Here is a 12,605-nt window from a genome sequence, read left to right as displayed (position 1 = left end):
TCAAGGAATCCATTTTGAAGCACTTGGAAGAGAGGAAAGCGATCAGGAATAGTCGACATGGATTCACCAAGGGCAAGTCATGCCTGACCAACCTGATTGCCTTCAGTGACAAGGTAACCAGCTCTGTGGGCATGGGGGACGTGGTGGACGTGATATACAGGCAGTCCCCAGGTTACGTACAAGATAGGGACTGTAGGTTTGTTCTTAAGTTGAATCTGTATGTAAGTCGGAACTGGCGTCCAGATTCAGCCGCTGCTGAAACTGATCAGTTTCAACAGCGGCTGAATCTGGACACCAGTTCTGACTTACATACAGATTCAACTTAAGAACCCCAGGCGTCCCCAAGTCAGCTGCTGCTGAAACTGATCAGCAGCTGATTCCAGGAAGCCCGGGGCAGAGCAACTCTGCCTCGGGCTTCCTGTAGTCAGCCACTGGTCAGTTTCAGCAGTGGCTGACTTGGGGACGCCTGGGGCAGAGCAGCTCGGGTGCTGCTGGGTTGGTCCAGTAGCGCGGCTGGTCCTCGGCGCTACTGGACCAACCCAGCAGTACCCCAGCTGCTCTGCCCCAGGCGTCCTGATTCAGCCACTGCTGAAACTGATCAGCAGCGGCTGAATCAGGACTCCTGGGGCAGAGCAGCTGGGGTGCTGCGGGGTTGGTCCAGTAGCGCCAAGGAGCGGTGCTGCGGGACCAACCGGCAGCGCCCCACCTGCTCTACCACAGGCCCCGGGCTTTGCTCCACATCTCCCTGGTCTGCTGGGGGGGGGGGGGCACTAGCTGCATCCCCCCCAGCAGACCAGGGAGACGCGGAGCAAAGCCACGGAGGACCCGGCCAGACCCACGGCGCTTCCAGCTGATCTGGAAGCGGCCGCGGGTCCGGCCCCGGGTCCTCCGCTGCTTTGCTCCCCGTCTCCCTGGTCTGCTGGCTCCCCCAGCAGACCAGGGAGACGGGGAGCAGCTTTTCTCACCCCGGAGGAGGCGGGCGGCGGGGCCAGGCATCCCGCCGCTCCAGTCCTCCGGGGCGAGAAAATCTCCGTAACTGTGGATCCAACGTAAGTCGGATCCGCGTAACTCGGGGACTGCCTGTACTTTGATTTTAGAAAAGATTTTGATACAGCCTTCCACAGTATTCTTGCCAGCAAGTTAAAGAAGTACAGATTTGATAAATGTACTGGAAGGTGAACAGGAAGCTGGCTAGATTGTTTGGCTCAACAGATAGCTCAATGGCTCAATGTCTGGTTGGCAGTTGGTATCAAGTTGAGTGCCGTAAGGGTTGGTTCTAGGGCTGATTTTGTTCAACATCTTTGTTAATGACCTGGATGGGGGGGATGGATTGCACCCACAACAAGTTTGTGTATTACACTAAACTAGGGGGAGAGGTAGATACACTGGAGGGCAGGGTTAAGGGTCCAGAGTGACCTAACCAAATTGGAGGATTGGGCAAAAAGAAATCTGATGAGATTCAACAAGGACAAGTGTAGAGTCCTGAACTTGGGATGGAAGAATCCCAAGTATTGTTACAAGCTGGGGACCAGCTGGCTAAATAGCAGTTCAGCAGAAAAGGACCTGGGGATTACAATGGTTGAGAAGCTGGATATGAGTTGTGTGTGCCCTTCTAGCCAAGAAGGTTAACAACATACTGGGGTGCATTAGTCTGAGCACTGCCAGCAGTTCTAGGGAAGTGATTATTCCCCTTTATTCAGCACTAATCAGGCTCCATCTGGAGTTATACATCCAATTCTGGATCCCTCTCCCCATTACAGAAAGGATGTAGATGCACTGAGGAAGTCCAGTGGAGGGCAACAAAAATTATTAGGTAGCTGGAGTGCATGACTTATGAGGGGAGGCAGAGGGATTTGGGTTTAGTTAGTCTTTAGAAGAGAACAACGAAGGGGGATTTGATAGCAGCCTTCAACTACCTGAAGCAGGGTTCCAAAGAGGATGGAGAGGCTGTTCTCAGTGGTAACAGATGACAATACAAGGAGCAAAGGTCTCCAGCTGCAGGGGGGTGATCTTGGTTGGATATTAGGAAAAACTATTTTACTAGGAGGGCAGTGAAGCACTGGAATGGCTTACATAGGGAGGTGGTAGAATCTCTAGTCCTAGAGGTTTGTAAGTCCCAACTTGACAAATCCCTGGCTGAGACTTTTAGCAAGGGGCTGAAGTTTATATCCTCCAGAGGTTTCTTCTAGCCCTGTAATTCTATGATTTTCGCAGCAGTGGATACTCGGCAGTACTAGACTGTCAGAGGGTGGATGGCTCTAGGAATTGATAAGTGGGGTTGGATAATGCATTAAAGGTCACTTGAATCCCACTGACTTCCAGTGACAACTAGATGCATTGGAATTTTTTTCTTTTCACATTTAGGTCTTATTTAAATATAGCCCTGGGCATGGAGAATGGTGTTCATGGATGACCTGGTGGCTACACTCCCACCCTAAGCTAAAATCTCCCTGAATAACTCATCTGAACAAGAAGAACTCTGTGGGGAGGTTTAAAACAAAAAGGAAGCTTTTCCTAGCACCCACTCCTCTACTGCAGGGAGGGGAGGAAAGAAAGATATTTTCTCTCCATCTATTTCCCACTCCCTTTCTTTCCTCGTTTGGAGAGACCAGGACAGATGAATATTCACTCTTGCTGCTCAGGCTGAAGCATATGTTAAGAGAGCTTCTAAAAGGAACTGGTGGTTGGTAGCAATACAGATGCGTGATAAGCACTTCCAAGCTCAGCACAATGATACAGGATTTGGACTCCCTGTCCTACAACCTGTCCGATCCCGTTCCCATGCAGTGCAACAGCTCCAGTGGTGTTGCATGCAAAGTTTCCAGCAGTCCCAACTTAAGCCATGAGATTTGTGCTAGAAGTCTCTGTGGCAAAAGCAGGTTCCTCTGAAGGTTATGTATCATGGTTACAAACTGTTAAATAGGGGTCTTTTAGTATTATTTCATTCCACTGGGACTCATTGGCCATGACCTATATAACTCTTAGTGGCTTTGCCACTGCTTAATAGTGTATTCAGCTCAAATTCATGGTGAGAGAACCTTTATAACACACCAATCAATCTGTATTCCCAATATAAAAAATTAGTAGAATGTCTACGCTCTTAGGAATATTGCAGCCAATTGCACATTTTATGCCTCTTAAAAGACTGCAGAAACAGCAAATCTTCAGATTAAAATAACAACCCTTAAAAACAACATATAGTCTGGTAGCACTTTAAAGACTAACAAAAGACGTAGATGGCATCATGAGCTTTCGTGGGCACAGCCCACTTCTTCAGAGGACCTGAATGTTGGATGGCCACACTCCAATCGTCTGAAGAAGTAGGTTGTGCCCACGAAAGCTTATGATACCATCTACGTATTTTGTAAGTCTTTAAAGTGCTACCAGACTATTTGTTGTTTTTTAAGTTTTTCCAGTTACAGACTAACTCAGCTTCCCCTCTGAATCTTCAGATAAAATCTCTCACAAGCTTATCAGTTTTGTTGCAGGAACTGAAGCTGAACTGCAATAAAATTAATGAGGCCTCCCCTCCCTCTGCCTTCTCGACAGAAAACAACTTTATAGTGTGCAGCAGCATAGAAATGGACATCAAGCAAATCATCACCTGTGAGAGAGCATTCAAAGAGGTGACAGACGGTATCGCCAAGCAAGGAGGCTAATGTGTGAGCTCAACTGAGCTTTAGCGTGGAAGGTGTGTGGAGACAGAACTCAAACTCAAATGGGTTTTAATACAATTCAGAAAGAGTACCTTGAAGTCAATACTATGTTATTCAAAAACAAAATGGAACTGTGTGAACTCTCCACTTAGAATACCAGCAGAAGGAACAATTTATGTTTAACCATTCAAGAAATTGGTAGCTGCATCTGGATAAGACACAAGTAAGCAAACAGCTTCATATATAATCTCTGAAGATCAATACCTTGGACACGCCATATTTTCTCTGAACAGCTCTCTGCATGCACTGATTAGTGGGGAAATTTTCATATGGTTCAGTCTTGTAGTTTTGCATCTTTATCTTGTGTACCTTTCAGTCAATGGAAGTTTTACCTGTGTAAGCAATGCAAAACCAAGCTCTTAAGTTGCAATTTTTTTTTCAATATTGTGTACAAGCATTTTAAAAAATGACCAGTGATTATGGCAGCCTTAGCGCTTGGGTTCCTGACTTGAAACACTCAGAATCAAATTCCTATGCGTGTCTCCAGTTGCCCACCCAAATACTGAGGGAGCCAAAGTCACTGGTTGCTTTTTGGAAAATCTTGGCCTGGTCTCCTAGCTCATTAAATATTTTACAAGCCTTAAGGCTGTATAGAAAGTGACATGTAAGGTGTGAAGACGAGGAACTAGATTGTCCCTTCTTAGCTTCACTGGAGTCACAAGTTTGATTTGATCCCATAAAAACAGTGGGGTTGTACAGATGTACCCATGTACATCTCCCACATCTGCAGCTGCACAGAATAGACATCTCTACTCCAAGCCCCTCCAATCACTGCTCTATGACACACAGGATGTTGACTCATTGCTCCACCAACTGCCCTTCTCTCCATTCCCATGCAGTAGAGCAGAGCAGACCCATTTGTGCTGCAGTTGGAGCCTTCTGCAGCCCTCTCTTGGGTCTATACCACACATTGGGCATCTCAATGCATTCAATTGATATTATTTAAATAGCACATGCAAGTTTGGTAACAGTAAATGAATAGAATTGTGTTCTGTGAATGCCCATCTAAGAAACCCATGGCACAATCTCACCATTCTAGTTATGTCTGATACAATGGTAACTGAAGAAAAACTTAGGTACAACTGTTAGCAGAGCCAAATTCTGCTCTCACTTACTCTGATGTCACAGAGTAACTCCACAAAGGCCTTTTATATGTATATTAATAGCCTATATTTTCCATGAATGGTTAGTAGAATGATCTCAGGTAGGACATTTTTGAGCTGGAACAGACTTCTGTGCTACCAAGATTTCAAATCAGGTCAAGAGCAGAGTCTGTTGTCCATGTGTTTTTCCTGCCTTCAGTATTAGCTCTCTAAAATTCACAGTTGTGTTCCAGGAGGCTTTTTAATTTACCAAAGAAATGGGAAGAACAGGGCATCTGTAACACCGTTTGAGATAGGCAAGCATGTTAAATAGCACAAAGGTGTTGTTTTAGCTAGGCTTTTAGAAAGGAGAGTGATGCAATCACGGGCCAAGACACTGCCCAGTGTTAAAATAGAAAAGAAACTTACAAGGTGAATGGAGAGATTTTTATGTGAGATCAGATTAATGACCACAGTAAAAGCAGGAAAATACGGATGTCACGAGCTTAATAGAACGCCTTATTTTAAACCATAATCAAAGTTTGTAATTTACTGTGATATAAAAGAATTGTATGTTCACTGGTTTGTGCAGTGCACCAAGTCTTTTGTATGCAATGGCTCCCAATAGTATTTTTGCTCTAAGGCTGATGCTCCTATTAATTCTCCAATACTATGTATAGATAATCTGAAAAGTGCCAGATGCTGAGGAAATGGCTTCATAGGCATAACGAGGAATTATATATCTCTAGCAATTAGATCATCATAAAATAAAAGGAAAACAAGCACTTGTCTATTGATCTTATATTCAGTGGCATTTAGACAGTGGGAGCAGTTCCATTTTGTTACTTCTGGCAGCCTGCCAGCAGCACTCTCCAAAGGCAGTGTGGCCCTGAGACAAATGGATAAACAATCTTGTTGAGCAACACGCACAGGAACATTCCAGCCTATCCCATCTTTGTTACATTTTGGCTATCGTGGGCAGAGAGCTGGCACTGATATGAACAGAAAGGGGTCAGTCAACTTCTGCACTTCACGTAGGCACCTTATATTAATTAGAATCTACAATTGTCACTGTTGACACAACAAGACCCAGGAATATGGACACAGAGTAGAAACCATTATTTATTTTATTATAGCCTTCTGGACACAATGGCAAACTTTGTGCCTGCTTTGGGTCTGGTTGTGCTTTAATTTCACTGCAGCCTTGCACTTACTCAGAGAACAGTCTCACATTCCTGTGGGAGCCAATAAACTAGAGGTGTCAAGTATCAGAGGGGTAGCCGTGTTAGTCTGAATCTGCAAAAGTGGCGAGGAGTCCTGTGGCACCTTATAGACTAACTGAAGTGTTGGAGCATAAGCTTTCGTGGGCAAAGACCCACTTCGTCAGATGCATGTAGTGGAACTTTCCAGAGGCAGGGTATAAATATGAAGGCCAGAATCAGGCTGGAGATGACGAGGTGGATCCAATCAGGGAGGATGAGGCCCACTTCTAATAGCTGATCTGGAGATGTGAATTCCAAGAGAGACGAGGCTGCTTTTGTACTTAGCGAGCCATTCACAGTCTTTGTTTAATCCAGAGTTGATTGTGTCAAACTTGAAGATGGGCTGTAGCTCAGCAGTTTCTCTTTGAAGTCTGGTCCTGAGGTTTTTTTGCTGCAAGATGGCTAACTAGATCTGCAATTGTGTGTCCAGGGAGATTGAAATGTTCCCCTACAGGTTTTTGTATGTTGCCATTCCTAATATCTGACTTGCGTCCATTGATTCTTTTATGTAGGGACTGTCCAGTTTGGACGATGTATATAGCAGTGGGGCATTGTTGGCACATGATGGTATATATTACGTTAGTAGATGTGCAGGAGAATGAACCATTGACAGTATGATCAGCTGTTATAGAGAGAACAGATTCTCATCAACTTCAAGCAGCACAAAATATCTTGAAAGCTGCCCTACAGGTAAGCATGTCCCTGGTGTAGAGGAATCCTTAGGAAGCATAAAACTGACATAGAAGAATCTATGCCACATGTCCATCTTCCTTTTGTGCAGTGCTCCAGCTTACCATTGCCTATTCTAAGGCTATATCTATACTTAAAACACTATGGTGCGTAGCTGCTCCCACTGAAGGCACTACTAAGTGTAGTGTAGATAGACACTTCTAAGACCGATAGGAGGGGTATCAGACAGGTAGGGATGTTAAATTTAGATTAATGGGCTAATCAAATAGTTGATTAAATTTTTATCGACTATTTGATTAGTTGATAAGGGCGCCTCCGCCTTTGAAGTGAAGCAACAGCCCCAGGGCTGTTGCTACACTTCAAACGCGAAAGCGCTGCAGGGAGCACAGGGCCCGTGGGGGATTCAAGCAGTCCCCCACTGGCCTTGTGCTCCCAGCGGCATTTCAAAGCAGCAGCGCCACATGGAGCCCAGGGTCAGCAGAGGAGTCCCCAGCTGACTCCAGGCTCCACACAGTGCACCGCTTTGAAATGCCGCATGGAGCCCGGGGTCAGAGTCCCCAGCTGACCCTGGGCTCCACACAACGCTGCCACTTGGAAGCACCCCTTCATCTTGCCTCCCCCTTGCTGCCTCTTTCTTATAGAGGCAGCAAGTGGGGGGGGGGAGCAACTAGTCAACTAGTGTGTCAACTATCCGATAAGCATTTGCTTATCGGATAGGTGACTAGTTCACATCTCTCCCCTCCCACCGCCCCCAACAGGAAGAAGCTAGGTTGACTGAAAAATTGTCAACCTACACCATTCAGAAGCATGGGTTTTTCACATCTCTGATTGACATAGTTGAGATGATCTAAGTTACAGCAGGACTATTTCAGTGGTTGGCCATCTCTAGATTTCACCTTATCTCCATCATACTGAGCATGAATTCTGCACAACTAAGGAGGTGTCTACAGTACCAGTTGTGTGAAACCAAAATGAACTGGACAAACATTGGATTTTGACTTTGATTATTCTGTGGATTCTTTAATCATCCTGTGCAAAAACATTAAGCTTCTTCAAATAGGTACACACCCTTGTGTTGGCTCACCATTCTCTGTACGGGACACAGAGCGTCAGTTCTGTTTACCACAGTTATAAATAGCCTGCATTTCCCCTTAGGGAATCTGGACACCAACTAAATTCAGGACAGTTGTCTAAGAAGCGCTTGGCTCTAGGTATCTGATGAAATAGTTCAGCCCTAGTAAACAAAAGTCTTTCAAACAGAACTAGAGAACAGCTTTGGCCAGAATGTTTGCCTTTATACTTTACCAACAGCTGTGACTACGCTGCCGTCAGTGCAATCCAGCAATATTCACTGAGGCAGCCCCAGAGAGGTGAACATTACACCATGCTTTGCCAGGGAGACTTCTAGCAGCACAGAGCATTTACCCAGAGGAGGGCCCTGCAGTGATTCCACCTTGGAGATTCACCTGAGCTGAGACTCTCCTCAGAGCTCCATCAAAGTTCCATGCACAGAGACACTGAACCACTGCATTCCCCAGCCTCCCTTCTACAAATCTGACACTTACTCTGGGCTTGAATAAAGTTATTAACTGGTTAACGATGCATTACAAAACCAATTGCCTTTAACATTTGGATTTTCACATCAAAAGCTATGAATGGGACACATCCAGCCCATTTAATTAGATTCACTAATATGCATCCTAAATTGACAGGTACTTCTTCTGCTGTTATATATAGCTATATCTTGGTTTGTTATTTCCACTCCAATTCATCTGATGAAATGGGTCTTAGAAAAGCTCATGATACTAAATATTTTTGTTAGTCTCTAAGGTGTCACAAGACTACTTGTTGTTAAAGTTACAGACGAATATGATTACCCTGCTGAGACTTTTTATTTCACACAGGATACTTAAAGAGACATCAGCTGGCTAAAGTGTTCAGTCCTTACTGGCATGAATCAGAGATAAACTAGTGAATTAGCAGTTAAATGCGAGTACCAGGTAGCAGCCCCTGAACTCTCCAAGCCCTAAATTCATTGAGGGAAAGCACCATGCAATGCTCCAAACTTTCTAACACAGGAAGGCTGCATCTAGACTGTCATGATTTTGTGGAAATAGTTTTAACGGAAAAGTTTTTCCATTAAAAGTATTTCCGCAAAAGAGCATCTAGATTGGCATGGATGCTATTGTGCAAAAAGTGCTTTCGCGCAAAAGCATCTGTGCCCAGTATAGACGCGCTTTTGTGCATGAAAGCTCCAATGGCCATTTTAGCCATCGGGCTTTCTTGTCCAAAAAATTAAGGTGCCTGTCTACACTGGCCTTCTTGCGCAGGTATTCTTGCGCAAGAGGGCTTATCCCTGAGCGGGAGCGTCAAAGTATTTACACAAGAAGCACTGAATTCTTACATTAGAACGTCAGTGCTCTTGTGCAAATTCAAGCGGCCAGTGTAGACAGCTGGCAAGTTTTTGTGCAAAATCTTGCCAGTCTAGACACATCCGAAGAATAATATGGCTGTATGGAAAAAGCTGAAAGGCTAGATCCTTAGCTGGTGCAAATTGGCATAATCCTATTGAATAAAACTATTCCTATTACCTGAAGCTTTAGCCTAATGTGTTTGAAATGAAACAGCAAACCTACTCCTGATTTCCTTTGTGAATTACTTTGAGGGCAATATCTGGAAGCTTTCAAGTCTTGCTCACTTCATCGTTACTAAAAAATGTGTACCTCACTGGTGCAAGCCTTTGAAAGAAATGAAAAATTAATTGGGACATCTTTGCAAGCGACATAGCAAATCAACAAACAAGCAGGGACATAAACAACAATGAAGGGGAAGGTTACTTTAGGATGGAAAACATGTAAGGAAAGAAAACTGCTCATTTGTGGTTATAGCAATGAAAAAAACTTCCACAGTAGTTCTGAGTTATGTCTATTTTCTATCAAAGCTCAAACTGGGAAAAAATAAAATTAAAGTCAAACCCAGGTAAGTAATAACAAGTGGTTAGTGATGGCTATTTAGGGACTAGTGTGAAAAAGGCTAGTGACTTGAATTTAATTATATATGTCAGCAATACAAAAACTCCATTATAACTGGCAGTCATTCTGGCAGGCTCAGAAGAGATGCCAGGAAGTGTCTGAGCAAAGTTCCCCAGATCAGTATTGATAGAAATGTGAAGGGATAGTCTGAATAGAGGAACATATGCTGTGCCCCGTTAGGCAAAATGCCCACTGAAGTACATGAGAATTACAAAATTAGGCCTCATAGGTTTTTATGGTCTTCAGTTAACATTATCTTGAGTGTATCCCGTGTGCTTCTAAGTGCCATTTCTGTTGTCTCTATTCTTCTTCTTCCCTCTCTTTGATCTGTCAGGCAAAAATAACAACAAAACCGTCCATGTGACTTTCTCTTCCACGCTTGTTGTACATCTAATCCCTGACACAAATTAACTGTCCTTCCTGGGATGAAAGGGCAATTCAAACATGTCAATATGGGGCTTTTGTCAGAGGTGCCAGAGTTTTTGCACTAAACCAAGCCACACAGATTCACAGAGGGAAGTGCAGTCAAATATACCAGGCTAGAGAATGTAGGTCTGCACCTGGTTCTGGTAAAATGAGGTCACACAAACAGTATTTCCTCCTTAGATATCATCTTACATCTGCACACTTTAGACACTTGTGTGTTACTTCACACTCTAAGCTTCTAATGATAAATGGAAAAAATGAGTCTTTTCCATAATGAAGTGAGTGCTGTCTGTATAACACATTTAGCATCCTTCACAGTATGCAGAAAAGTAGGCTAAAGAGAAAACAGATCTAATAGAGATCATCCTAACTATTAGCTGGAGTAAAGACTGAGGGTAGGTCATAAAGTTACATGTGTTAAAATATGGAGCCTTTAATGAATTGCATTTTTATTTTTAGTAGAGCTGCTCTCTATTTATCTGATGGTTATATACTTCTACCTAACACTGTACTTAGCACTTTCCATGTAAAATCAGTAGTAGGGCCTTGTATACATGAAAAGGTTAGGTTGTCCCAGTTACTTTGCACAGGGTATGAAAAATCCACACCCTGTACCAACATAGTTGACTTAATTATGTTGACTAAGTCAATCCCAGTACACATTTTTGTCACAATAAAACTGGGCTTTTAAAGGGATTTTTTCATTCAATTTCTTTGTACCTTTTGAAGGATTAGTGTAAGATAACTGCAGTCCAAACAAAATATGTAATGTGGCATATTCCTGTTAATAAATAAGCCAACTGCATTATACAGGTACTGGCAATAGATATAGGTTTTGGGCAAATACAGAAAATATTTTAGCTAATGAGAACAGGTTCTGCAACAGGGTTTTTTATTACTGTTGTTTTACCTGTTCTACAAGAGGAATGGTGTCGATGGCATTTCAGCTTTAGTCTGGCCACCCTTTAAAAAAAATGTTTTAAAGAATGATTCATACGTCTTGCACAGATCAGCACAGCTGGAATCAAATACTGGAGTGTTCAAGATAAAATCTTCGGTAGTTGTTACAAATCCAGGCTTAAAAGCCCGAGAAACTGGCCAATATGTCCTACTTGGTCTATTGCCACAGCAAAATACAATACAGGCAGTCCCCGGGTTACGTACAAGATAGGGACTGTAGGTTTGTTCTTAAGTTGAATCTGTATGTAAGTCGGAACTGGCGTCCAGATTCAGCCGCTGCTGAAACTGATCAGTTTCAACAGCGGCTGAATCTGGACGCCAGTTCTGACTTACATACAGATTCAACTTAAGAACCCCAGGCATCCCCAAGTCAGCTGCTGCTGAAACTGATCAGCGGCTGATTCCAGGAAGCCCAGGGCAGAGGCTTCCTGTAGTCAGCCACTGGTCAGTTTCAGCAGCGGCTGACTTGGGGACGCCTGGAGCAGAGCAGCTGGGGTGCTGCTGGGTTGGTCCAGTAGTGCCATCGCTCCTCGGCGCTACTAGACCAACCCAGCAGTACCCAAGCTGCTCTGCCCCAGGCATCCTGATTCAGCCACTGCTGAAACTGACCAGCAGTGGCTGAATCAGGACGCCTGGGGCAGAACAGCTGGGGTGCTGCCGGGTTGGTCCCGTAGCGCCGAGAGCGGCGCTATGGGACCAACCGGCAGTGCCCCAGCTGATGTACCACAGGCGTCTGGAGCAAAGCCGCGGAGCACGGGGGCAGCAGGACAGCACAGACGCGCCGTGGCTGTCCTGCTGCCCTCAGGCTCCGTGGCTTTGCTCTGCTTTGCTCCCCGTCCCCCTGGTCTGCAGACCAGGGGGACGGGGAGCAAAGCGGCAGAACACGTGGGCAGCGGACAGCCCAGAGGCGTCTGGGCTGTCCGCTGCCCGCGTGCTCCGCAGCTTTGCTCTGCTTTGCTCCCCGTTCCCCTGGTCTGCAGGGGTACGGGGAGCAAAGCAGAGCAAAGCCGCGGAGCACGTGGGCAGTGGACAGCCCAGACGCGTCTGGGCTGTCCGCTGTCCGCGTGTTCCGCTGCTTTGCTCCCCATCCCCCTGGTCTGCAGACCAGGGGGATGGGGAGCAAAGCAGAGCAAAGCCGCAGAGCACGCAGACAGCGGACAGCCCAGACGCGTCTGGGCTGTCCGCTGCCCGCGTGTTCCGCCGCTTTGCTTCCTCTCCCTGGTCTGCTGGAGACCAGGGAGAGGGAGGGCCCTGTTCCTAACTGCGAATCCAACGTAAGTCGGATCCACGTAACTCGGGGACTGCCTGTACAAAAGTGGTACCATGCAGAAGATTGGCAAAAGATCTCCAAACAGCACAATGAGGTTTGACTCTTTACAATGGGTTTTTAACCATGCCTCCTGCAGTTTGTCATAACATCAGTTTCTAATGGAAGCA

Source organism: Pelodiscus sinensis, chromosome 1 (assembly GCF_049634645.1).
Source record: "Pelodiscus sinensis isolate JC-2024 chromosome 1, ASM4963464v1, whole genome shotgun sequence".
Taxonomy (NCBI): Eukaryota; Metazoa; Chordata; order Testudines; family Trionychidae; genus Pelodiscus; species Pelodiscus sinensis.
This window is presented reverse-complemented; position numbering follows the sequence as displayed.